Source organism: Dasypus novemcinctus, chromosome 21 (assembly GCF_030445035.2).
Source record: "Dasypus novemcinctus isolate mDasNov1 chromosome 21, mDasNov1.1.hap2, whole genome shotgun sequence".
NCBI lineage: Eukaryota > Metazoa > Chordata > Mammalia > Cingulata > Dasypodidae > Dasypus > Dasypus novemcinctus.
The window spans coordinates 75,583,083-75,610,696 of NC_080693.1; the positions used below are offsets into that span (position 1 = coordinate 75,583,083).

Genomic DNA, 27,614 nt, shown 5'->3' on the forward strand with positions numbered 1-27,614 from the left:
AACATTTTTTAAAAGGAAAAGTAAAAAGTTTTGGAGAGGATGTGGAGAAATTGGAACTCTAGTGCTTTGGGGGATGCAGAATCATGTAGCCACTCTGGAAGGAAATATGGCAGTTCCTCAAGAAGGTAAATATAGAATTACCATATGACCTGGCAATGCCACTTCTAGATATATACCCAAAGAAAGTGAAACAGGGTCTCAAACAGATACCTGCATACCAATGTTCACAGCAACATTATTCACAATAGCCAAAAGGTGGAAAAAACCCAAGTGCCTACTAACAGATGAATGGATAAGCACAAAGTAGTACATATACCACATTTGGCCGTAAGAAGACATGCTGCAACATGAGTGAACCTTGAGAACATTATGCTCAGTGAAAGAAGCAAGGCACATAGGGACAAATATTGTGTGATGTCACTTATTTTAAATGTTAAGAACTAGCAAACTCTCAGAGACTGAAAAGTGGATTAGAGTTACCAGAGGATACAGTGAAGAAGGAAAGGTGAGTTTTTGCTTGTGCGTATAAAGTGTTTGTAAATAAAAACTAATAATAAACAAAACAAAACAAAACAAAACAGAATAGAGAAGCCATTCGACTGATTTTATTTCAGTTTTGTGTGAGAGAAATGACATCAGTAGGGTATCCATCATTTGGAAATAAATGTGCCCACAGGCCACAGGGTGAGGTTTTCATGGCTCATAGGCTGAAGCCACCTCTCCAGGTATCTACAAAAATTATCGAATCCCCTTTTATCATGGAATAAGTGCCACATCCAGCTTGGGCATTCCTACTCCAAGGAACCCAACAGCGTATCTGCTTAGTAGCTGAGGGGGCTTAGAGTTCACTAGTGTACGTAGCTGCCTTTTTTTAAGGAAAATTCACTATTTTCATTATCCCTTTCTTTTAAATTCCTCAGAGGAAATGAGATTTCCTGATTAAAAACAACAAAAAGCATAAACAAACAACAAGAAAAATAACATTGTGCTACAAGGATGGACTTGACTCATTCAAGAACACTAACTCTATTTAGAGTTATAAAATAATTCTTAGGCACGTCAAGATGTTCCTTGACAACAGAGAGCCAGAGGAGGCATTTCCAGAGAATCCCAGATGTAAGGCCCACTCAGCAGCCTCATTAGTGCGTGGCATTTAACATCATTGCTTGGGATTTGGACACATCATATAGGCTCTTTGATTACAGGGCCTCCATCTCTGAAGCAGGAAAACATTCATATTCCCTTTTATCTTACTCTGCACTCTCAAAATCCTCATGAAATCATTGTTAATATTTAGAGTCATAAAATAGGATACTCCAAGGACATTTCAACAAATAAAAGGCAGATTAACAATAGTGTCATATTCACCCATTTAAGAAGCAAGCTGATACATCAATAGAGGGTTACAATGAGAATCAGTAGCATGGAATTTCTGGTTAAAGCTCCATGAGGGGCACTTGGCACCTGCAACTATCTATTATGGATTTTACCTCCCTTGCAGGGGTAATAATGAGCAAAAGCCTTCATTAAGAACTTATTGTGTAACAGGCTGATCAACACTTTACATGCACTATTTTATTCAGTCCTCACAACAGATCTATGACAAGGTACTATAATTTTGTCCATTGTGGATGAATGGATTGGTTGCAGGGTTTAAGAAACTAGCCTAAGGCCAACATTTAGTAACTGGTGGAAGGCATATTAGCCAGAAAGAAGTACTAGATGGTTTTGCCACCTTGAGCACTAGTAAGAATCCTTGGAGCAATTTATTAAATCACAGCTTGGTGGCCAGCATCAGAGGTTTCCTTTTAGTGTTTGGGATTTGGTCTTGTCATCTGATAGGTTCAGAAGGTCCTCAAAAGAATCTGATATAAATGAGAATGTCAGCGCAACTGATCTAATACCTGCAGTTTTTGGAGGCTGTTTTCTCCACCACTGTCATTTTGCAAGAGCTTGACTGCTCTGGGATTGGATTTACTTTTTGAAAGCTTTAGCAATTGATATGGAACGCCTCCCTTTTTGGCAGTGTACTCAGGAGTGTCTGGCTTATATTCTTCTTCCTCTTGGCAGAACTCAGTATTCACATTGTTTCTTACCCTCCCTGTGTGGAGAGATTAATTATTTATTTCTATAGCCTTGGCTTTAGTGATCCTGCTGATAGGACTCATGCCAGAGAATGAGCATGGACCTTCATTCTTGAGTTAGAGGCCTGTGCTGCTCTATAACCTTGCTACTCTAGCTCAGACTTCCATCCAGAGAAAGCCCTTTCCAACAATTTGTATACACTCAATTCAAGCCCCCACTTCCTTTTCCAGTTTGAAGAAAGGATAAAATTCTAATAGCACCTGGTAGGGTAGGGAAGATTAGACATTAAGGGTAAAATACAGAATGAGGGAATGAAATTGGTCACTTCTGGCCTCTCTCCAGCTTCCTTGGCTCTCTTTGAGATTTAGCAGTGCAGCGTGTTTAGATTAATGTATTCTTGGCCTTGTTTCCTGTTCCAAAGAAAATGAAAGGATGTTAGTGGTGTCTGATATCAAATAATTTAACCAGAAAGGTAGGTGAATGAAAGCAAAGAGAAGTCCAGGATCACTTTTCAATCTGAAGTGGAAAAAAAAAAAAAGCGGAAATCACTAGATATCATTCATTTTGATCCAAGGTATGTTGACTAAACACCTAGTAAGGACTTAGAAATGTTCTTGCTATATTGCAAGCTGAGAATAGATGGGTATTAAATGAATTTATTACTGGAGGCATTGTGTAATAGACAAATATGAATGAATGTTGGTGTCTGCCTTTAAGAGTTTAAAGCACTTGTGCGGGGGAGGAGAACTTTTGTGCAATGAGCTACAATTTAAGGTAGAATGTGCCATGGTATAACAGAGGTAGTGGGTGCTGTGAAGTTAAGGCGGGATGATTTGTTTTGATGAGAGGATTTAGATAATAAAAGAGGTGGCTTTTGATACCCAAATTGACTCTCAACAGAAACTTCAGATACATGTTCTGGAGTAATTTAAGGGTCATGATGACAGAGGAGAGGAGAAAAGTACTGCGGCATGTAGATGGGGGTCTCAAGATAGAATGTAGCCTCTCAGGAAACTTTTAAAAACCTGGCACAAAAAGGTCATGGCCTCAACTTTCTGGGATTTTGTCAGGAATTTTTTATAAAGTAACCCTTAGGAGTGAATGTGGTTCAAGCAATTGAGTGCCCACCTCCCAAATGGGAGGTCCTGGGTTCAGTATCTCGTGCCTCTTGAAGAAGACAAACAAACAACAAGCTGACAACAAGCAGACATTGAGCTAAAACAATAAGAAAAAAAAAAAGAGAGAGAAAAATGAGCAATGAACAAAAGATACAATAAAACAATGAGCAGACAATAAGCAAAAAAAATAACTTGAGCAAACAATGATCAGACAATGAGAAAAAAAAAAAAGAGTTATACAACCCCCAGATATTGGTTCCTTTGAGGGCTAAAGAGACCCATGGGAGTTATGGTCATGGCCGATGGGGTTAACTACCAGGGCAGATGGCCCCTCTTTGGAAATGGTGTTTATGTGTGATGAATCTGGACTCAGATGGGATCTCCCTTCATAAGACTTTCATGCTAATGTGCTGGAGGTGCAGTTAATGTTGGGGTTTAAGATATATTTAGGGGATTTGAATCTCTGGACTGACAATGTGATAGCCAGGTCCTGAGCCTCAACAGACTCCAGCACCTACAATCTGATCTATTGGACTTACCACACTCAGCTAAGATGGAGTTGAAGAAGGACAACCACCACACCATGGAGCCTAGAGTGATTACAACTGAAAATGGGAGGATTGCATCCAGCATCCATGTGGAATCTGAGCCTCCTCTTGACATAGAGGTGCAATGGACACAACCAATCCAATGTCCACATAGAAGAGGTGGCATTGGATTGGGAAAAGTGGACATGGTGGACGATGGGTATGGGGAAAGGCAGGAAGAGATGAGAGGTGGAGGCGTCTTTGGGACATGGAGCTGCCCTGGATGGTGCTTCAGAGGTAATCACCGGACATTGTAAATCCTCACAGGGCCCACTGGATGGAATGGAGGAGAGTATGGGCCATGATGTGAACCATTGTCTATGAGGTGCAGAGGTGCCCAAAGATGTACTTACCAAATCCAATGGATGTGTCATGATGATGGGAACGAGTGTTGTTAGGGGGGGGAGAGGGGGGGTGGGGGGGTGGGGTTGAATGGGACCTCACATATATATTTTTAATGTAATATTATTACAAAGTCAATAAAAATTAAAAAAAAAACTACATCAGAATGTAAAAACAAAAAAAAAACAAAAAAACAAAGACAAATATTTTTAGAGTCTCTGAAATATAGATTTTTCTTACAAATATCTCTTGCTTTAATGAAAACATTTTAAGAGAAAAAAAAAAAAAAAGAGTTGAGAGCAGATGTGGTTCAGTAGTTGAGTGCCCACCTCCAGAAGCTGAGTGCCCACTTCCCATGTGGGAGGGCCTGGGTTCAGTTCCCAGTGCCTCCTAGAGAAAAATGAAAACAGACCACAAGCTAACAATGAGAAAGAAAAATAAAAAGTAATCCAAACAAGAGTGCAAAAATTGTGTTTTAATCTAAACTAGGTGTCAGCATTCTGATCCCATGTGTAAATAGGGTCAAATTATTGAGAAAGCAGTTCATAGGCCATGACATTTCAAACTATTTGGATTATTTCCATAATTCTGAAAACATGGAAAGGAGAGAAAAGACAAGCTCAGCATCTTAGAAATGATAGCTGATAAGAATCAAAGAGATGAAAGCCTTTGTCAGGAGTCCTGGGAATAAGACACACTATTGACAATTGTAAGAACACTACAGGAAGATGGAGCAATCTTTATTTCCCAAAACCTGGAAAGGGGGGAAAGATTACTGACTGGTAGATACCTCCTTAGTCTCTTGATGGAAATGCTTGTCCTTTCTATCCTCAAGCAGTTTACTTATACACTTATTTCCAAATTCGAATGAGTCTGTAGTCCACTGATACTCCTACCATATTTATTTCATCTAGTTTCAAAGTAGTCTTCAGTTTCCTGGTTATTTTTAGGAGCACTGAAAAGAAAACTGGTGTAAAAATGGGAACTGGCAATTGATCTGAGTATTGAAGGGTGGAGGAGTTTATACGTGGAGGTGAAGGACTCCCCAGACAGAGGGATCAGCATAGTTGCAGTGGAGAGAATGTGAATGATGTGTTCAGCATTTCAACTTGCCCAGTTTGGCAGAAATACACTGACATGGCAAGTTCTAAAGGGAGGTGACTCTGAAATGTAATGTTGGGGTTAGATAGTAGAGGCCCTAGAACAAGTTTGAGAGAGAAATTTGACTTCTTTTATATCAATAATGAGTTACTTCCAAGGTCTTAAACAGTGAGTGACATGATTAAGTCATGACATAGATGTGTCTGTGAGGGAAAAGGATCACAATGAAGTGATCATTCAGGTAGGATTTGAATAACCCATGTGAGAAGTACTGTGTGTGTATCTGTACTAGGATGGTTGTAATAAAAATGGAGATAGGACATTCTAGAGCAGGGGTTCTTAACCTTTTTTGTGCCATGGACCCCTTTGCCAGTTAAGTGAAAACCACAGACCCCTTCTCAGAATGTAGTGGTAGATAGTTTTTTGACACTCAACATCGGCATGTCTTTAAATTAAATTTTAGGATTATTCTAAATTATGTTTTACAACTTTCCCAAAATTTCAGTATCTGATAACCTAACACTGCTCAACATCTTTTTAAATGGTCATTTGAGGCAAATATTTAGAAATTTGAGTTTTCTAATGGCGTCATAAAACCATCTCTACCATCTTTACCAACCTTTTTGTAGGCAGTTCTCCACTGCACTCAGAACATGCTACTTCAAAATAAAAAGCATACCAATTCTATACTATTCTATGTATTATTTAATAAATATGTCGCACCTACACCAACACAGACCCACAAAAATAATGTTTTTTTTTTTAATTTTCAATTCAAGCTCATGGACCCCCGAAGAGTTTCATGGACTCCTGGTTAATAACCTTTGTTCTAGAGAAGCATCAGAGGTGGAACTCTTTGGTCATGGTGATAAAGCACTGGGAGAAAGGGAAAGTCCAAAATTACTTGGACTTCCAGATGGATTGGTAGAATGATAGAATAAATAATAATATAATTAACCAAGAAAATAAACTTAGGGACAGAGGTATGCTTTTGCTGATTTTTGTTAGCAGGAAAAAAATATGTATTTGATTATGAATATATTAAGTTTACGATGGCAGTAGAAAATCCATACATTAATGTGGAATATGAAAAACTAAAATCTGGATCATAGTAGAAATGCCAGGGTTCAAAATATAATTTGGAAGAGAGCCCAGGAATATTTTATTCACACGAGTAGCTATAACCTCAGGAAGGCAGTGTGGAGGGAAGAGAGGGTAGTTTCAAGAACTGAAACTTAAGTAAAAACATGGTTTTAAGAGTACATTGGAGGAGGAGCCAACTGAAGAGATGAAATTGTTACAGATGGTAAGATATAGACGACAAATCAAAAATAACGTATCATGGAAAATGTAGGAGGAGAATTTCAAGCAGTTTGAAATCTGAATGGGATCAAAACACTGGGCTTTTTATATGTTGGTACCTGTGAAAATGATTTTACATTTTTGTATACTGCAAACAATATTGAAACAGGTTATAAGAATTAAATGCATTCGTTGATGTAAATGTAGAATGTAATTGAATGCCCTAAATATTACCAATATAGAATGTTTGGACTGGTTGTGAACTGGGAAAAGAGCGTGGAGAGTACCATGTTGGAAGTCTTTGTGTCCTCTCAGAGAACAGTTTCTCTAAATTGGTTGAAAAATCCTGGGTATAGCCAGTTAAGAAGCAAGGATACCAGGTGAAAAGTAGAAACAGCAAGTGTGAAATGTTTAGTAATGAAGAGAAGGAAGAAGATGGGTTGCTAGTTTGAGAAAGAAACGAAATGTGCATATGCCGAGCAGAAGTCCAAAACAGACTGAAAATAAAGAGAAAAGACAAAATGTGTGGAAACTAATATGAAGTAGTAGAAAGAGGGAAGGGATTGTGCCTTTTTCAGTTTTGAACAAGAGTAGGGGTGTATGTATTTGAAATAACAACCACCACAACAACAAACAAAAAAAGAACCAGAAAAGGCTGATTGGTTTAAGATACAAAGGAATTGGGAGGTGCAGAGAAGGGACATATGAGAATCTTAAAATGGATGGATTCTATTTTTGCAGTAAATTGAAATGGGAGATTGGAGGGAGTAATGGATGAAATAAATGGAGGCTCCTAGTGATAGCATTTTAAAAATGTTTGTGACTGGGTCACTGCTTGCCCATAGCCAATGAAGTTCAGGGTGATCAGAAGAACTGGAGGCAGGAGGATAAGTTAAATGACTGGAAATTTCCATCATTGTTAAAAACAAATCCAGTGATAGTGAAAAATTGGGAGAGGTGAAAAGAGAGAGGAATGTGATCTAAAGCATTTAGATCAGCATCTGACTTTTTACTTTTTATATTTTCATTTTTTATAGAAATGGTACCAGTCCTTCTATTTTTTAACTTGCATTATTTTTATTTGCTCAAGACTGGCTACTGACCATATAAGTAAATAGCCAACTGGCCTAAGGAAAATCAAGAAGAGAGCTCCAGTACAAAGAGATCTGAGCAAATAAAGCAATGCTAATTAGATTAAATAGTAAGATTAGCTTTTTCTGGGATTTGACTAGAAGAAATGGAGATAATTCTTCAGTTGATTTTAAGGGAATAATGGAACAGGCACACCAAGAGAACTGAGAGGATAGAGAGAAATCCTCCAGGCCATGAGAAGTGATGAACAGTTGGTCTTGATTCCGATGCTTTATAGTTTTTAATCCACATGCATCCTTAAATAAAGCCTATTTTTAAAAGTGGCCTAACTGAGTAGCCAACCTTGTACAACAGGGTAAAAATAAATTCATGAAGAGCAGGGACCACACAAGCTTGATGAGTTCCATGAATGGAGGCTACTCTAGCTGTATTGTGAATTTAGCTCGCCATATGTGTTTGACTCCCATGGGAACTTGAACCCTCTTTCATCACCTCTGCCACAATCTGCTGCAACTTTGAGGCAATATGTTAAGCTTAACATACCTGACCTGAGTTTTGTGTACACAGCAACAATATGGCAAGGGCTTCCTTAAAAGAATTGTTCTCAGACTTTGATGAGTAGCTAGCAAATCTCCTGAATACTCTCCTGAATATTTTTCTCTCACATTACAAACAGTATTAGAAAAGTCCGCAGTTCTTTCAGCATCACACAAATTTAGATTGCTTTAGCTAAAATATGATGTGGGTATATATGCTCCACTGAATAGACACCCCTGGTAAAGCCAATAGGGACCTGGAGCATTTGGTTTTTGCTTGCAAAGTGATACATCTGTAGTATTCCAAAGAGAGGCAAAGGAAAGTAGGGGCTCTCATATTTCTTTTTCTCTTTTTTCTTTGCTCCTTCCTGTTGAATATTGGGAGGAGTGACTGGCCCATGGAATTAAGACACTGAAAGAGGTTAGTAATTTCCATAACAGGATCCAGTGATCAGATTCAAAAGCAAAGTACAACTAATAGGAAAGGATAAGGAATTTGAATGGCTGTCAAGGAGTAGGCTCTGTGAGCAGGGAGATGAGTATTCTGAAGAGCGTTTTTGTTAACCCTCGTGACACGCACAAATACTAGATATTTGAAAGTGAGGAAGTCTTGATGAAATCATTCCAATCCTAATAATGGGTTACAACATGGAAAGGACGAGAATGACATTTTGAAAAAGAAAAAAAATGGGAAATACTATCATTCAGTTATTGGAAGAAATTTTTGGAAGAGCAAAGGGAGTCCTGGGAATAGGCAAGAAGAAAGAATCTGACTCCAGACTCACTGCTGAGTTTCTCTTTTAATGAATAAGTGATGTGTAGAACCATAGTCACAATATTTTCTGAAAATGTGTTAGCTTAATTACTTTACATAAGAGATACCAATAAAGAGTTTGGATGGAAAAATCTATTTGTCCATCTGTCTTTAATATATATCTTAACCCATCTCAGACCCCTTGCTTGTTCTCTTGATCATTCTCCCATGTGTATTTTTTTATGTTTTAGGTAGCAGTATAATGTCCCTAAAGCTTTCGGTGTAGAGGTTTAAAAACATGTGTTACAGAGTCAAGAAAAACGGGGCTCAACTCTCCATCTGTTGCTTGCTATGCTGAGAACTCTGTCAAGTCACTTAAACTTTGAAGCCTCCGGTTCTTCTCCTGTAAATTGAGAGATACAAAGAATACCTTGGAAAGATTAAAATAATATAGGCATACATATGCACATATTCACACATGTACACAAACACAGATATAAACATGCACATATATTTACATAAATACACACAAATGTGCCCAGCTCCAGTAAATGGCAATTAAAAGCTGCCTAGGTTTTCTCAGCACCAGAGGAGGCAGTTTGTTTTCCTTACTTTGATGAGCAATCTCTAGAATCCAAAGTCCTTAGGAGTAGAAAGCCTCAATCTCCCATGACTTTTCTGTTCCCTACTGTTTTAAAGGGTGACTTTGTACCACTGTTTGGGCATTTATCAGAAAGTATCATTTTAGCTTGGAAATAATTGGGTCAAAATCTACTTATCATGATACATGGACATGATAAATGCCTGTGTTTAAAAATGGTTGTTCTTTTTTTTCTTTACTTCAAATTCTTATTTCCCTTGATTTTAGCTGCAGTCCATTTAAGAGAAACACACAAAAGACAAAGCCATAGCTCTGTGACTTTCCTTGAAAAGCACAAAAGAAATGGGGTTTATTTGTCATTCAGGCAAACTCACCTCTTACCTAATATAATAACTAACTAACCTTGATGCATGTAACAATCTTTCCAGCCCTACAGTGTAAAAGAGAATTTCTTATTTCCCAACTAAATCCAGCTCGTTCTTAAATAGGGCACATATTGTTACAGATAAATTATTTTATGACTGTGATTTTGGGATTCCCTCCTAAGTAAAAAATTATGAATCTTGATAGCACTGACTTAGCAAGTGAAATATAATTTATATCCCTTTCTCTTTTAGGTGACTGTCTAAATAGTAGACATGAGTAGATGTACGTGTTGGTGGCTGTTAAACTTAGAGAATATCAGGGCTTCTTTGCAGAGTGCAGTATTTCATTATAATGTAATTTAACCATGGGGAACACTTTAATCTTCATCTGTCCCACCAAAGAAGGTCAGAGATACTTAGATTCCATTGGACAATCTGCATAATGAGGTATGAAAATTGATTATCAGATGAAAGGATTTTTGTAAGGCAGGAGGTGGGAACATAAAAATAGTGTAAGTCATTGTTTTGTTTTTCAAGAGGAAAAATACATCGGCATTGTAATGCAATCTATTTTTAAAAGTTAAAGAAAAAATAGAGGAATATAAAGAAATAATAAATGCTAACTTACAAGTCTTACTACCATATTTAGAAAGGACTTTTTCTAAATTGGCTTTAGGTTTAAAATGATGCCTGTATGTATTGAAATAATAGGATATCAATAGCATTATCTCATAGGATTGTGATGAGGTTAAATGTGATACTGTACATGAGGCTCTTAAAATAGGACTTGGCAAATAAATACAGGTTAGCATTACTTATTATTAATTTTATTTAAAACTCGCCTTTTCCTTCCTGTGTCCCATTTCTCCCTCCTTTTCCAGAAGCAACTGCTGTGGTGAATTTGGTATATAACCTTATAGTCCATGCAAAACTAACTAATACTAATATGCATTTGAGTGTGTTTACATGGGCACACTTAAATTGTGCTTCAATGTTTATATAAATAATGCTGTAATGTTCATTTCTTTCTGTAACTCCCTTATTTCATGCAACATCTTTTTAAAAATTACCCACTCATTATCCAGTTCATTACTTTCAACTGTAGGCTATTCTGTCATAGAAATGTACCATTTGCTTTGATTTGCATTTCCCTGATTGCCAGTAGTATTTGTTTCATAATCTGTGGTTATACAGTCTTGTTTGTTTTGAAATAGTCAAATTTATTCCTTTTTTATTTTATGTTTTTACCTTAATTTCTGTTTGTGTTTTGGTTTAGTTTATGCAATTCCAAAGTTTCTCAGAATTTAGCATGCCTAACAGTCACTTGGAGATATGGTTAAAATTGCAGAATCCTTGGCTGCAATTCTTGAAAATAATGATTTAGGAAGTCTGTGGTGGATCATGGGCTTAAGTTATTTAAAAAGCATCTTATTTGTGTTTCCCATGCAGGTGATCTGCAAATGCCCTTTGGGAGATACCGCAGTATACCATGCTGGAATCACCCTTGATCAAAAGACTAGAAGACTTCCCTACATTGAATCTCTTTCCTTTTGTTATTCTTCCTGGCAGCCTTGTCTGGTGCAGCTGGGAAGCTGGGGAACAGCATGGAGAGAAGAGAAATGTGAAGACCCACTCTGATAATGGCGAGCGATACTATCTTTTCCCAGCCCTTCACAGTTTTCCCCCACACTGGGAGATGTTTAAAGTCTCACCAGCCCAATTCCCCCAGTACCAATCGGTTCATGATACAAGATGAACTGTGGGCAACATTTTTCAAAATCCCTGCCAAGATATATTTCTACTATTTCTTTCATGTCTACCAGTGACTTTTTCTAAACAATTCCTCTGAACAGCTATCATGCAGCAAAAAAGCAGGTAGTGCCCTGAGGGCTTAAGACATAGATTTTAAATGAAAATAACATAAGGAATAAAGAAACGTTGAGATCTATGATGAAAGTTTGGGGCATGAGGAAGGAATCTTTTTTCTTAACTTTAAGGAATTTAAGAGAGATTGGACTTGGGCATTTTTTTCCTTAACCAGATCTATTTCCCTTTTGTATGTATGTGCAATACCAAATGGTTTAATGTTGTGGATTTCTTCTGAATGCCATTAGTAAAGAGGCTTCCTGTCTTAGCCTAGGTAAGCTATTCACCTAATTTAGGAAATAGCTGATCCATGTTTTGAGACAAAGCTCTGTTGTTTAAAGGATCTGAAGATTAGAATGACAACCAAGGGACATTTGACCCAAATCCCAAAAAGCCCTCGGAATGGATTTTCTCTGTTTAGCACATTGCCTTAGTTGAAAACATTAAAACAGAAAAGAAATGTTCGGGAGAAAAACCCCCAATTACCTAGCAGAGGTAGCAGAACTGATATTTTCTTTCCAAAGGCCTTTGTCTGGACCCCTCTGAGGACTACATGAATTAGGTAAGGTGTTTCAGGGAGCTCTCGTAGGAAGTTGACTTAGGTCTGTATTGCTTGCAGAAGCCAGACAGAGGGCCAGAGTCCTGCACACAAATCTTTAGGAAGTGTTGAAAGCTGAGTCATTTCAGATGTGTAAATCCTGTTGCAACAAACAGCACACTTTTGCTTACTTTGGGCAGCTGTAGAAAGAAAAAAAATTAGATGTGAACTAAGTATCAAAGTAGGAGACAGATTGAAATGGATGGAAGAGAATGGTGTGGGGCAGAGAAAGATTTCTTTATGGACTTTTAAGTTGGTCATACTGCCTGCTGCCTCTTATCCATTCCCTACTCTGTGCCTCCCTTTTCACATTCTTTTCCAGAAGGAATCAAGAGGAAAACTTCATGATCACATATGAGCTCAAAGAGTAAATTACGTGATGTTTCATAGAAGAAGTTGTACCCTAAACTCTAGAATAGATATTAGCTTTATTCCAGTAATGGTAAAAAATATTTTAAAAATGAAGAAAGTTTAAAGATATATACCCATTTTTTGTGTGGTTTTCCAAATTGATGTTAAAGATAATGGATGCAAATATTTGGAAAAGTCATTGTGGTTCAAGTGAGCAAATGGAAGGAAGCCTTCCATACAAACAATTTAGTTGTTACTTTTAGCATAGAATCTTAAGGACCTCAAAAATACATGCGTCAGTCTGTCCAAAACATGTAATTTCTGTATACTACCTCACTAACTGATAGAGAATACCTCAGTGATTTTTCCCCATAAGCCCAAAGAGCTGGGATGTCAAGCAAAAAACAAAATTTAGGGCATTTGACTGCAGTCTTACCAGCTCAGACCCTAATGCCACGTGAGGCTGCATGTTTCACCACGCCACTGGACTTCGATAGTAAATATTTGACTGGTAGATCCAGTGAGGATGTGAATGGTAAATATTTTATGAGGGGAAATGGGAAATCCCCTTTGTTCTGTCCTTCCCTTACGTTAAACATATTAATTTATATTAACTGGGAACCAGATCATTCTCTATTTGTCCCTGTCAATAATTAGTCATCATTTTGAATCCTGCTCTGATCTCAAACAGCATGCTCTTTTTAAATGCCAAATTGGGATAAATCTAAAAACAAGTTAATGGAGCATGCAGCACTTAGAAAAATCAGCAAAGCTGGGCGATTTAAAGAGTACGTGGCAAATTTATTCTCTGATAGCAAGGGACATCTACAGACTAATCTCTCCTCCCTCCTAGAAAACTCCATCTTCCTTTATAGGACTTAATAAGTGATCCCAGGCGGCTGATTCCCAGCCTACGCAGCTTTTAGAGTACTTGGTGGAACCTTTCCTCTTCTCCTCTGAGGGGCAACAGCTGGTTCTCATTATGCATCAGATTGTGATACACACCTAAAAGAAAATGGTCAGAATGAATAAAAAGGAGTTCTGCTAATACTGTGATTTCTTCCTAAGGGTGCTGAGGTGAAGATTTCATTCTGTTCTGCAGACCCTGCAAACTTAATCCGTTTCATCATATACACCAGTGAAAATCAGAAGTGTTTTCTTAAGAATCTTTGCTGCTCTTATTTACTCTGGGAGAGGCCCCTTGGTTTTTCTTTTTTCTTCCTCAGGTATAACACTAATGCATTTTATATGTCCTCTAATCTCACTTCCAGTTCTGTCAATATTTGAGCTTATCTTAAAACGAAGAATTGCAAAGGAGGGTTAAAGAAAGTAAATGCTCACTCCGGAAGGCAAATAACAATTATTTTATTAAACATCCAAATCACAAAACACCCCCCTTGAATTAATTCTTAAACAAGGGGGTGCAGCTTCTTGCAACTTCTTCCCCTTGTGATGAACTTACTAAAAATGTTTCAAGTTCCCTGATGTGGGGCTAACTTTCCCGAAATGTATTGTTTTCCTTAAGAATTCAGTGACAAGTAACTGCAAGAGCACTGATCTCTGCATGCATCTCTGCTTTGGGCTTCCTGCTACTGAAGATAAGAAGTGGATAGTAGGAATATATGTATTGGTCCCACGTTGGCCCACTCTGCTTCACTCATGAAACATCCCTGGCAACAGCCGCCTTATAATCAGCTGCTTCCAGATGAGCTAAGCATTTAGCATTGACTTCTGGAGCCTTCATGTGTTTTGCAGACAGGAATACAGAATCAAATTTAGTCCAGGCTTATGGATGCCACAAGGACTGCCATAACACATATTTGTTTTCCCATAAGCTTACACTTTCATAAACTCAGAGGATTGTGTTCTCTTGGTTTCCTACCCTGTAGCTTCAGGTGGGGCTGGTGGGCATTTGCTCTAGCTTGGCTTTCACACTTTCTGAAGGGTGGGAAAACACACCCTCATAGGCATCTGTACATGCAGTTACGTAATATTAAAAACCGAGGGCTCTGGGTGTTTTTCCCATCCGCCTTCCTTCTGGATCTAGCTGGGAAAGTAAGGAGATGGAAATCTTTCTTTAGCATAACACCCTAGTGGATTGTTAATATGTACAGTGCGAAAAGTCAGTTTGTTTGCAGATTCCACACTCTGAGGGCAGATTCCACACTCTGTGGCAGCTTCTTTCTGCCTTTCAGGGTTGGCGGCCCTGACTCCATCCTGCTGGGAAATAATTAACACTGAATGACGAACAACATAGAAATGGCGGCACCAGGTGGGTTGGGGGGAAATACACAAAATGTAAGATATGGCTAAGTATAGCAGCAACATTTTGCCGATGCTTTTTCATAGTTTGTAACAATTGTTTCACAAAAATGTAAGGTGCTGGTGGTGAGATAATGTATAATGATATGCATGTCTTTTTTTAAGTTCACAACTTTTAGTATACTCTTAGTGTTTATGTATGTTTATGTACAAATGATAAACTTCAATTTTAAAAAAGTTTTTAAAAAAGGAGAAAAATGGCAGGACCTAGAGAGTTGGGAGAAAAAGGAGAGAAGGAAAGAAGGAAGGAAGGGAGGGAAGGAAAGAAGAGTACATAGGGGAACCAAATAATGAAAAAGGGAGGTGGGGACAGCTTGCTCAGGGCACTATCAAAGGAATAACCATCTGGGTACTCCCAAAAGTTAAGTACTAAGATCTTGAATTTGTATAGAAATTAAAAGAGTCAAAGGAGTGCTGTCCAATAGAACTTTCGCAATGAGGCAAAATATCCTATAATTTGCACAATCAACATGGTGCTCATTAGCATCATGTACCTAATGAGCACTTAAAATGCGGTTAAAGCAACTGAGGAACTGCAATTTTTGGGTGGAACCGAGTTTTCAATTTTATTAATTTCAATTAATTTGAATAGCCGCATTTGGCTAATGGCATCTATATTGGACTGTGCAGAAATAAAAGAACCACCCACAGTGTTTCATCGCCCTTTGTGAAAACCTTTAGCAGGTTGGTATCAAGGACAAAAACCCCAAATAAAATACAATTTCATGCAAAATTATAGATTCTATCCAAGTGTTTGGCTAATATAAAGAATATTTAGGATGCCATCTCCCCTCTGGTCTACAGTAATTCTGTGTATTCTAATAAATGTTTGTATCCAAACAAAACAGTCACAGAACTATGCTAATAGGGGGAATAGCAAGTAAAGGTTTTGGAATCAGACAGAATTGACTTTTTATCTTAATTACTCCACATTCTGGTTCTCGGACCTTGGGCAAGATACTTAAACTATCTGATCCTTAGCTTCATCACTTGCCAAAAGGGAAGGAAAATTGTCCAATTCATTGGAGTGTTATGATGATTAAATTAAGTGAGTTTCTCAAGCTTTACTATAGGTGTTTTTTCAATCACTACTTTAGCTTCATTGTAGGATTATTTTTAAAAATTAACGATAATAAATTAATCAATTCATTGTAACATATCTTGTATTAGATTTGCTATAGCAAAGAAACCTCAAGGTATGGCGGCTTAATGAAGAAAGATGTTTATTTCTCTCTCACACTACTGTTGAGAGGCAAGCCGTTCAAGTTGATGGGGGTGGTTTTAGTGCATAAGGTAATTCATATACTTCAGTTTCTTCCAACTTGTTCTTCCACTATCCGCCAGGGCAGCAGTAGCCAACTGTGGCCCATAGCTCAAATCTAGCCCATGATTTATCTGTTTTTTAAATAAAAATTACTTGGAACCCAGCCATGCCCTCTGTCTATATATGGTATATGGCCACTTCCATGCTACCAAGGTAGAGCTGAGAATTTCAGAGACCTTCTGGCCCACAAGGCCTAAAATATTTACTATCTGGCCTTGTATAGAAAACATTTGCCAACTTCTGTCCTAGAGTATTGTCCTCATCTGCTTTGACCAACAGAGGCAGAATTTGCACACATCATATCTTCTTCCATTCCATTCATCTCTCCATTCATTCAACAAATATTTGAACACCACTTGTGCCAGCCACAACATTAGCTGCTAGGAACATCTTCCATCAGTGAAAATGTAGTCATGTGGCAACCTGTGAAAACCAGAAGTTTTAACTGAGGCTGCATGCCTTGCCTTAATGTTCCTAATGCTAACTTTCCACTTGGCAACTGCAGAATGTTACCTTGCACTGGGATGGTATGATTAAATAAAGAAAAGAGGATAGATAGCCCTGGAGAAGAATCATAATGAAAGTGAAGCATCAAAAATAATATTTTCACATGACTAAGATTCTATAGTAGAAATTGGATTTCCTAATTCACTTAATAAATGTTTTTCAAGCTTCTGCTATATGTCAGGCCTTGGGAACATAGTGCTGAAAAAGCCACGTGGTCCCCATGAAGGTTGAATTCCATCATTCTACTTGACAGCTTGAAATGATAGCATGTGACCCCATGTTCTTTCTAAGTGGAGTTTACATTATACAGAGAGGACCACTGCCCCTTCTCCTACTTGGCAGTATCCTATTGAGCAAGAAATTAGTTTTATATAGAGACAAACTTGCTTTAGTTTTCATCAGCTTCTTTTGTCTTACATCAACACTGTGCATCTGTTCTTTCAAAATTGGGAACAAAATTCTACATCCAGCAATTAAGTGCTTTCCCGTAAAGAAGTTAATAGTATAGAAACAATACAAAGAATTTACTATATCAGAGAGTTCTAGCTTGGCAGAGAAGTATTCCATTGAATTGAATGCACATGGTTATCAAGCACATGGTTATTGACCATGTATTTATTTATTTTATTTTATTTTTATTTATTTCTCTCCCCTTTCCCCGTCCCATCCCAGTTGTCTGTTCTCTGTGTCTATCTGCTGTGTGTTCTTCTTCATTCACTTCTGTTGTTGTCAGCGGCATGGGAATCTGTGTTTCTTTTTGTTGCGTCATCTTGCTGTGTCAGTTCTCCGTGTGTGCAGTGCCGTTCCTGCGTAGGCTGTACTTTCTTTTGTGCTGGGCGGCTCTCCTTACAGGGCACACTCCTTGCGCGTGGGGCTCCCCTATGCGGGGGACACCCCTGTGTGGCAGGGCACTCCTTGCGCACATCAGCACTGCACATGGGCCAGCTCCACATGGGTCAAGGAGGTCCGGGATTTGAACCGCAGACCTCCCATACGGTAGACGGACGCCCTAACCACTGGGCCAAGTCCACTTCCCTTGACCATGTATTTTGTGACTAATATTGTTAATTCATACAGAGACAAAATGCAAAATTTATATTCATTTTTATTTTTTAAAATTATACTTTATTCTGACTTCAAAAGATAAAATGGAAAAGAGGAAGGCGGGAGAGCATCTGTTCACTTATTCATCAACAAGTATCTATTAAACATGTACGAAGTGCCCAGCTCTGTGCTAGGTGCTGGGAGAAAATAGTGAGCCAAAGGGACAAGGCTTTTCCACTGATGACGTTTACACTAAAGGCAAATAGTTCAAAACAAGGAAATAGAGCACATGGTGACAGACTGAATCAAAACTGTGAAGCAGTTTAATTTAATTGTCCCAAGGTTTTTAATCCTAATTTTGGGGGAAAGTGTTCCTTTATAGAAATGGAGGAATTGGGAAAAGAAGCTATTACAGTAAGAAATATGCTCCTTGGAGTTTTGGCAAGAACGGGTTGTAGCTGATATGAGTGGATGTTGCATTTTAGGATAAACTCTGGACAAATGGAAAAGGGAGACAAGGGCACAGGTTGGCTGAAGGCCTAGAGGAACTGATTCATATGCAAGTCAGAATAATAGTTGAAGACTTGAGAGTGAATGAATGCTTCTAGAAAGTGAGCCTGTACAGAGGGGAGGGCTGAGAGTAACACTTTTAACTTTGAGACAGATAAGAGGCAGACAAAAAAAAGTGATTAAAATAAAGACAGAAGGAACAGCAAAAGCAGAAAGAGTAGAAATGAATTAGGATACCAGAGAGTTGGAAACCCAGTAAGAAGAATTTCAAGGATGAGCTCAAAGGTAACAGGGAGGCCAGTCACCATTAAGATTAGAAATAAGCTTTCAAGTAAATCCGACTTAAGATTTTTGAGAGCAGAATAAGGGAGATGATGAGAAAAGGAAGGGCGATTTTAGAGTGCTTGGTAGTGAGTAGGTAGGTAAAATGTAGAGACAGCCATAATTGCCAGCAAAGGAAGAACAGAAATTAAACAGTAGCCCAGAAAAATATTAGGTTGTAATTAAAGGATTAATATAAAAGACCTGAATAAAATAGGTTACAGAAAAAAAACAGCAGTAGAAATCCTTGCAGAACAATGATTGAACATTATAGGAAAACAGTAGATAATCCTATAAACGAGATCTTAGGAAAGAGAAGGAGGAATGAGTCCAGCGAAGTTTTAATAATTGGGAATAACATGTGGCATTTCAAGTCATTTTATTCTAAAAACGCTCACCTAGATCTATTCAAGTACAGTTTTTAACTCAACAGGTTTTACTTCATTTAAAATTTTTAGGTTCTGAGAATGGAAGGAGGTCTGCTTTCATCCCATTAGGCACTGAAATTACATTACCAGGGTAAAAATCTCCAGGCTATGTAAATGTGCTTATCCATATTTTCCCCAGGTGGCCATCTAAACCCTTCAGTATTATTTTTCCACCAGGTGGCAATGCCTTCTTACTATTGAAGAGAAGAAAACTTAACATGAAGAAAAGAGTGAATAATCTGGATTTCTGAAAGGACATTCTTAACAACTGTCTTTGTTTAGAAAGTTGACATTTTCATTACAGTTGCCTCCTGGAAAATCCATTAAAGATTTCCAAACTGATGATTCTATACAATCTGTGTAGAAACTTAAGGGAAAGTGACAAAGGGTTTTATAGCAAAAGAATCTAATGTCTTAAATCCAAATGAGTTTTTCTGGAAAGAAGAGAAAAAAGGGTTTTTCATAATCAGAAATTTGGGGAACATTGGAAAAATATTAGAAACTATGAACTATTCTCAAGCAAGAAAGTTTGAGTGAAATAATTGATTAAGAAAGATCACAAATTAGAGAGCAAGGGGGAAAAATTCAAGGATACGTAGATATTCTTAAATTAGTATATTAGTCATCCAAAGGAGTACTGATGCAAAATACCAGAAATTGGTTGGTTTTTATAAAGGGTATTTATTTGGGGTAGGAACTTACAGATACCAGGCCATAAAGCAGAAGTTACTTCCCTCACCAAAGTCTATTTGGATCAAGATGGCTGCCGACATCAGCTCGGGTTCAGGCTTCCTGGGTTCCTACGTTCCTGGGACTTGCTTTTCTCTGAGTTCAAGGTTCCTTTCTTCCAGGGGCTGACTTCTCTTTCCTCTGTGAGCTTACTTCCCATGGCTCCAGTTTAAGTCTTCAGAATCAAACTCCAACATCAAAACTCCAACATCAGAAATCCTCAACTCTGTTCTTTGCCATGCCTTTTATCTGTGAATCCCCACCCACCAAGGGGTGGAGACTCAACACTCTAATCATAACTCAATCATGCCCAGGTGCAGATCAGATTACAAACCTAATCCAATATCTATTTTTGGAACGCATAACCATATCAAACTGCTACAATTAGTAATTAGTAATTATTTGTTGAATGGATCAAAAGAGGGGGAAAAAGGAATCCTGGTAAAATACAGGATTCTAAGCTCTAGTCCTTTAGAAATTTTATAGAGTGAGAGGAGTTTTGTTTTTTTTTTTTAAATCAAGTATAGAGCATAAAGTTGTACAGGGGCCAGCAAACTAGTGTCCACAGGTCAAATCTGGCCCACTGTCTGCTTTTTCAAATAAAGTTTTTATTGACATAGCCATATCCTTTTATTCTATGATTGTTTCCCTGTGCGACAACAGTAGAATTGTGTACTTGTGACAGAGACCATCTTGCTCTCAAAGTGTAAGATACTCACTATCTGCCCTGTTCAGTAAAAGTTTGCCGACCTTGGAAGTAATGTTTAAGGGCAAGGGTTTGGGGACCAGACAAATGTGGAGCTCATCCCCAGTTCTACTACTTTTTAGCTGTTTGACCTTGAACAAATGCTGAGGATTACAACTGGTCTTGCTGTTAAAACATTCAGTACACTGCTGATACTGTAGAAATCAGATGACCCATCACTGTCTGTCTTGCTCTAACAAAATGAGAAGCTGATGTGATTTCCTACATCTCCACAACCCCTGCCACTCTCAAACATCAAAACCGAAATCCTTGGTCATTTATAGATTTGTGGCTGAGAACAAATTTGCCTCCTTTTAATTTTGTTCTGGCAAGCCTGCTTTCTGCAAATAATTCCTGTTTCCTCTATCTTTCAGTATAATTGAACTGCTGCTGATGGTACTTAGCAGTTAATAAATGCCTAGTGTGCTAGTGATTGTCCTGAGCTGATACTCTTCACAGTCCCTGACCAAAGGCCTGTGTCCTGAATCTTGCAAAATACAATGGAAACATGAAGGGTAGGATGGAGATGGGATATGGTTTGGGATGTTACCCAAAGTGCTTCTGACCCTGGACAACCAAAGTCTGAATCTAGCTCACAGAACATATAAAGATGATTTTGATCATTCTCATTCTAGTTTTTAACTAATCCAGTGTTTGGCTATCATTAAGGCCTCTGGCAAACACTTACAGGAAAAGTGTCTAAATTGTAATGTGTGAATCACTGGAAATGGGAACTATATCAAAATGAGGGAATTAACATCATTAAAGGTGTGGTAGCTTAATTTACTGTGCCAGCACAGAATGATCAGGGCTGGCATTAAACTCCCAGCTAGTGCAAACCCACCCAAACTTGGCAGGATTAATGACCCCAACCAACCCAGACTCTTGGCTTTCTCTCCCGGTTACATGTGCTTAAATTATTAAAAATTGGATTTGGACTGTAGGCGTTCCTTGTCTTCTAGAATGGGACTGTGTTGTATGAACACAGTGAAGACAGAGAATAAAGACCATTTTGCTCATGGGATGGTGTGGTGGATATGTCCCAGTGAGAAAAACTGCCTTCCAAGTCCCAGGGTATTTGGGGAAACGGGGGAGCAACATCAGCAACAAGGAGAATTTAGGTGCAGACTCTGTGGACAAATATTTCTAAGAATGTATTTAGGTCCCTGCCTATTGTTAGAAATGTAAACAGGTCCCTGGAGGAACATAGCTGATGGCCGCGTGGGACTACCCCAGGACCATTGTAAACACACAGGACATGACTCAGAGACAATGGGTAGTGCGCAGAACATGGCAGAGACCCACCCACTGACACACAGACCTTAATGGCAAAATGAGGTGTATGTGGGAATGGAGGGCCATGTGAGAACACAGTGTGTTTGCTACTTTCTATGAGGATCAAGGATTGTCCTGGTAACAGAAGGGGAAAGCCGTACCTGTTTCAAATCACTTCAATGTGTCTCAATCCTACTTTGCTCATGATTTACACATCTGGATTTATTAAAAAGATATTTATTTAGGGTCCTAGGTAGAAGATGAAGGTGACTGTCCCTGCCCTTATAGAACTTGCCTTTTGGTACAGGATATAGGCTTCTGTACAAATAGTCATAGTAGCATTTGAATAATGGCAAACATAAGTAAGAGGTAGTGTACTAGGTAACTTGATGAAGGAGTCAAGGCAATAGCAAAGCTTTACCAAAATAGAGATGCTGGGCCTGAGCCATGAAGGATATTAGCAATAGGAAAACACAATGTTTCACCCTGGCTCTAAGTCCTCCATTGTGTTTTCCAAGAATAGAACTGAAAATTTACTTTTAAAAAACTAAGGACAGATATTCTTTTCTCCTTTTCTTTAACACCACATTGTATTAGTCCTTTTGAATTTCTTTTTTTCTCTGAAACTCAGATGAAGCAAGTGGAAGCTTGGATAAAAATGTTCAAGGAAAATAGGGTATCTAATGTTTCATTACGCATGAATTATTTATTTGAAAAGTTCTGTCTGTTAGTGGTAAATGGACAAGTGGAAGCATTGTGTGATCCTTTTGATCACAGTCATCTCGTGGTTGAATTTAGGGACTAGCCAACCTGGCATCCTTAAATTAGGGGACTAGCACACTTGACATCCCAAGTGTGCAGACCTTGGAATTGGGGAAAGGCCACCACATTTGCTGAGAAGAAAGGGCATTAATTGATTTTCAGGACTTGGAGTTGTCCTGAATGATATTGCAGGGACAGATACAGGACATTTTATATCCTGCCATAACCCACCGAATGAACTGGGAAAGAATGTAAACTACAATGTAAACCATAATCCCATGCTGTGTAGCAGTGCTCCAAAATGTATTCATCAATTGCAATGAATGTACCACACTAACGAAAGTTGTTGATGTGGGAAAAATGGGGGGTGTGGGGAGTGGGGCATATGGGAACCTCCTATATTTTTTAATGTAACACTCTGTGTGATCTATGTATCTTTTAAAAATAAATTACAAATATCTTTTAAAAAGTTATAATTGCACTTTTTTTCTTAATGTGTTTTTCGTTGTTCGTGTTTCATTATAAAATTGATATGGTCAAATTAATTGAAGCGTCTATAGCAACCAAGTGCCATTTTGTGATGTTTCACAAAACACAGCTGGGCTAAATAATATTTGTTAACATTAAAAATCTAGAATAGATCTGTAAAGGTTCTTTTTTAGGTAATCAATTCAAAAAAAGTACTTTTGAGCACCTACAATGTGCCAGGCAGAAGGGAAAGAATTATGAGCAAGAGAAACACAAACCCATGCTCACTTCATCTACTGGAAGAAACGGGTATTTTATCATCTCTGTAATGAAGAAAGAAGCCAAAAAGATTTCCCACTAAGAATTTATTATAAATGGAAGAACATTAGATCACATGAAAAGTGGGAATATGGCCGAGATAGAAAGCGTAGAAGGAATACCCAATTAGCAGAGAATTGGCTTACATTTTATTGGCAGGGTGACTTTTTCATGACATTTTACAATAGTTCACAGGCTTTGGCGCTGTCAGAGGATTCACACCAAAGTACCTGCATTTTAAGGGGGAAAATTGTACTAGTAAATTTAGGGGGAAAAGCTAAAAAAATCCCTCAAATGTAAAATTGGGAAAAGAAAAAGATAAAATGTTTTTTTTCTTTAATGACTACTAAATGAGTAATGAAAAAGTCTAACTCTGGAATACAAAAGTTTTTTGCTTTTTTTTCCCCCACCGTCGCAGAGAATCAGAGATTCTAACTTCAGTTACTGGGAACCTACTTTCCCTCCCCTCCATTCACTTTCACTTTCCTTTAGTTTCCTTCCCTTTCCTATTGAACCTCTACCCTGAACTCTTTTTCACTGGGTACAGCAGAAAACGCTTCCTATGTTTACTCTTGGTGGTGGTAAGCATTTTCTCTGATAATATTTGTGGAGAAATTGAAAGCAGAAAAATCTGTGAGTCCAAGTATGAAAGCTATGTCTGGAGTTCACTCTTAGTAGGTTTTCTACAGTGTTATGTATAGAAAAACGTTGCCCTTTTCCAACTCCTATATTCAAAGGGTAAGATATCAGATATTACAGATATCTAAAAATAGTTTAAAAGTCTCACATAGTCTACAGTCCTGAAGAAGGTCAAAGATTTGTTATAAAGTGGTACTTAGAAACATTTCTAAAAACATACTAATACTAAAAGTGTACTACAAGTACAATATTTAGATTCCATAGACTTTTTTTATATCCTCACCCCTTGTGGCTTTTTGCATGCTGTCTGCTCTGTGTCCATTTGCTGTGCGTTCTTCTGTGTCTGTATTTATTTTATTTCCCCTCCCTCCTCGTGGCTTGCTTGTCGTCTGCTCTGTGTCCATTCCCTGCGCACTCTTCTGTGTTTCTGCTTGTCTCCGTTTTTGGTGTGTCACCTTGCTGAATTGGCTCTCCACAGTGCCCACAAGCACTGGGCAGTGCTCTGCAGCATGCAAGAGAACCTGCCTTCACAAGGAGGCCCCGGGATGCTAACCCAGGGCCTCCCATATGGTAGACAGGAGCCCAACTGATTGAGCCACAGCCGCTTCCTGTAGATTCCATAGACTTTTATCTTCATATATTAGTCATTTAAGGTTCATACTGGTATACATTAATAAAATATAGATAAAAGACCACTGTTTTGTTTATTTTCCTTTTCATGTTTTCACTGGGGAAACTTTATGGCAATTGAAAATACTCAAAATATCAACCAATAATAATTTATGTTTTGAATTTCTTTATGGTTATCCATGGGGGAAATGAAAGTCTTTACCAAATTTTCTCAGGGAACCTCTAAAATTTTCAGTGGGAGGAATGCCAGGCCTTTATATCCTATATGGATTATAATAAAAGTTGTATTTATTGAATGTATTCCAGTTATTGTCTTGAGTGATCTACATATATTATTCCAATATTCAAGAACAGGCCACGGAATTGTTCAGAATGAGAACCTGGGGCAAGAGGCAGTTAAATAACTTGTACAAGTTCCTCCGGCTCGTTAATGCTGGAGCCTGAATCCCAGCCCAGGCAGCTTGGTTCCCATTCATTTAAATACAACAACATGCTATAGAAATTAGTCAACACAAGTTGACAGTGACAGCATGACCTAGGTAATTTATTTTAATTTTTTGCCTTTTTTCTTAGTACAGGAGTAAAATATCTTCAGTACAAACACCTGGAAAACTGGAGAAAATTGCATGGCTTCACACAGCTTACCAAAACTGCTAGTGAATTCTTGACTCAGAGACCCTCCCTTGTAACATTTTAGGCTGCTATAATTGCTAAATTCTTTTCATACATATATATTACTTATATTGTCCATACTATATTAGAGCATTTGTCATTTAGTAATACATTTTCAACATACTCTCATGACCCTAAATATTCTTTTAAATCAAGGGCCTGCAAACTATGGTCCACAGATCAAAAGTGATCTGTCATTGCTTTTCTAAATAAAGTTTTATTGCAACACAGCCATGCTTATTTGTTTGCTTGTTTCTGGCTGCTTTCACTAGCTATAATGGCAGAGTAGAGAGAATTATGAGCTACAGAGCCCCAAATATTTACTATCTGCCCTTTAGAAAAAAGATTTGCCAATTCCTGATCTGCCTTATGAATTCTAACAACAATTTTAATATGTTCATAACAAAATTCCACAATGGCCTTTAAATGAATAGCTGTGTGGTATATTGTTTGCAGTTTCCATGGAGTAACAAGACATTCATTGCTTTGAGAAAAATAATTGGGCCTGTATTTCCTATGACCAAATTAAAAACATATTAAAATAGTTATTTATGGTGGGCTTTGTAAATTACCAATGTATGAGGCAATCATGTCAGCTTACTGTAAATTAGGTCTATCTTCTAATCTGTAAAGTCAGATGCGGAGATGAGAAGATCAGGACCATCCCAGCCAACAGATCTTCAGTCATCTGTTCACAATTCAATCATTATTTTCTCATTTCAACTATCTCTAACTGCATCATCTTCAGGTAATTGTCCTTTCAATATTCCCTTTTCTCTCTACCTATTTCTCTTTCTTCTCCATAGGAATATTCCCCAAGAAGATGCCTACAAGATGCCTCAGTCCCTTGGCCTGCTTTCTTTTTGTTGATGTTTTGTTTTTGCTTTTTTTTTTTTTTTGAGGAGAACATAAAAGTTTTATTAGAGGTGGGAAGTAAGGAGGTGATGGGGGCATCTTGGCTAAGGATAAACTTATAAACAATGCAGACAAGAAAAGGAGTGGGATTAATATTGGAGGAAGCACTGTTTGTCACGCAGCCCTTTGGGAGAGGGGTTCTGTTGAGGGAATTATGGCAACAGAGTTGAGGTATCCTGAACTTCTGTTTTCTACTAGTGCCCAGGGCCATCACTCACCCATCAGCATCCCCAGCCTCACCCACCACTAAGGCCAGCCTTCCCCCTTTAGCTGTGGCTGTAGTGCACGGCTCCCAGAAGAGTCAGCCAAATTTTGGCATTCACTCCAGGTGCTTACCAAAGAGGAAACTGAGGCATTTCAGATCCCAGCTGACCTTGGACCCCAGGCTAACAGGGAGGAACCTCAGAGTCCATTCTTACATGAGAGGTGTCCAGAGAGGTGCAGCACGCCCATCTTGCAGGTGAGAACACAGAATGGAGAACACAGAATGGGGCCAGGACTGGGAACTTGGACCCCTGGCTCTGCCACATATCAGAGTAGACCAGGGCATCAGTTTCTGCTTTGAGTGACTTGCACATGGCCATTGCCAGTCCAGAGTAAGGTCTATGGGCAAAGGGGGCAAACTTCACTGAGGTTCTTTTCTAAGGAATAAAGAAAATAGCAATGCCTAAGTCCCAGGATTCCTCAGAGATGGGGGAGTCCACGAGACACACCAGGCCAGGTTAGATCTTTACTGGGGACAGAAGACACCAGCCTTTAGAAGTTGGCGATCTCAATGTGGAACTGCAAGTGAGTGGTCGTGACCACACAGTGGCCCCGGAGGAAAGCACAGGACTGGCAGGTGTGGCCTTTCCAGTGGCGCTGAATGACGTAGATGGCATTGAGCACCTGGCAGTATCGCCAGTGGATGCGCCACATACGGACCAAAGACTGTAGCTTGACCACCGCCCTCTCTCTCTCCACGTAGGCAATCAGGGCTGCCCGCCTCTTCTTCTCCAGCTGCCTCGCCAGCACCAGCCTCCACCAGCACTGAATGACCCAGGCCCTGAGCGTCGCGTGCAGCAGTGTCCTCCGCACCAGGGTGCCGCGCCACCAGGCCTGGATCGCCTCAGCCGCCTGGGTCTTTTTGTCAAGAAGGTCCTGCTTTGCAATAAGCGCCTGCAGCCTCTGCCTCTCTATCACTATGAGTTCTATTTCTGGACCAAAGTTACAGCAGTTGCCCATGGCTTGGGCTCGGCGGCGCCGGTGTTCACACCCCTCGGGTTGCTGGTGCCCCGGGCCTGGCGGGCGCAGGCGGCTGGAGCAGG

The 27,614-nt window shown here is 38.8% G+C and overlaps 1 pseudogene; it reads right to left on the reverse strand.

Moving 5' to 3' along the window:
- Positions 1 to 1,358: 1,358 nt before the first annotated feature.
- On the reverse strand, positions 1,359 to 27,600 carry LOC131274874 (IQ domain-containing protein F2 pseudogene; annotated as a pseudogene).
- Between the last annotated feature and the right edge of the window lie 14 nt (positions 27,601 to 27,614).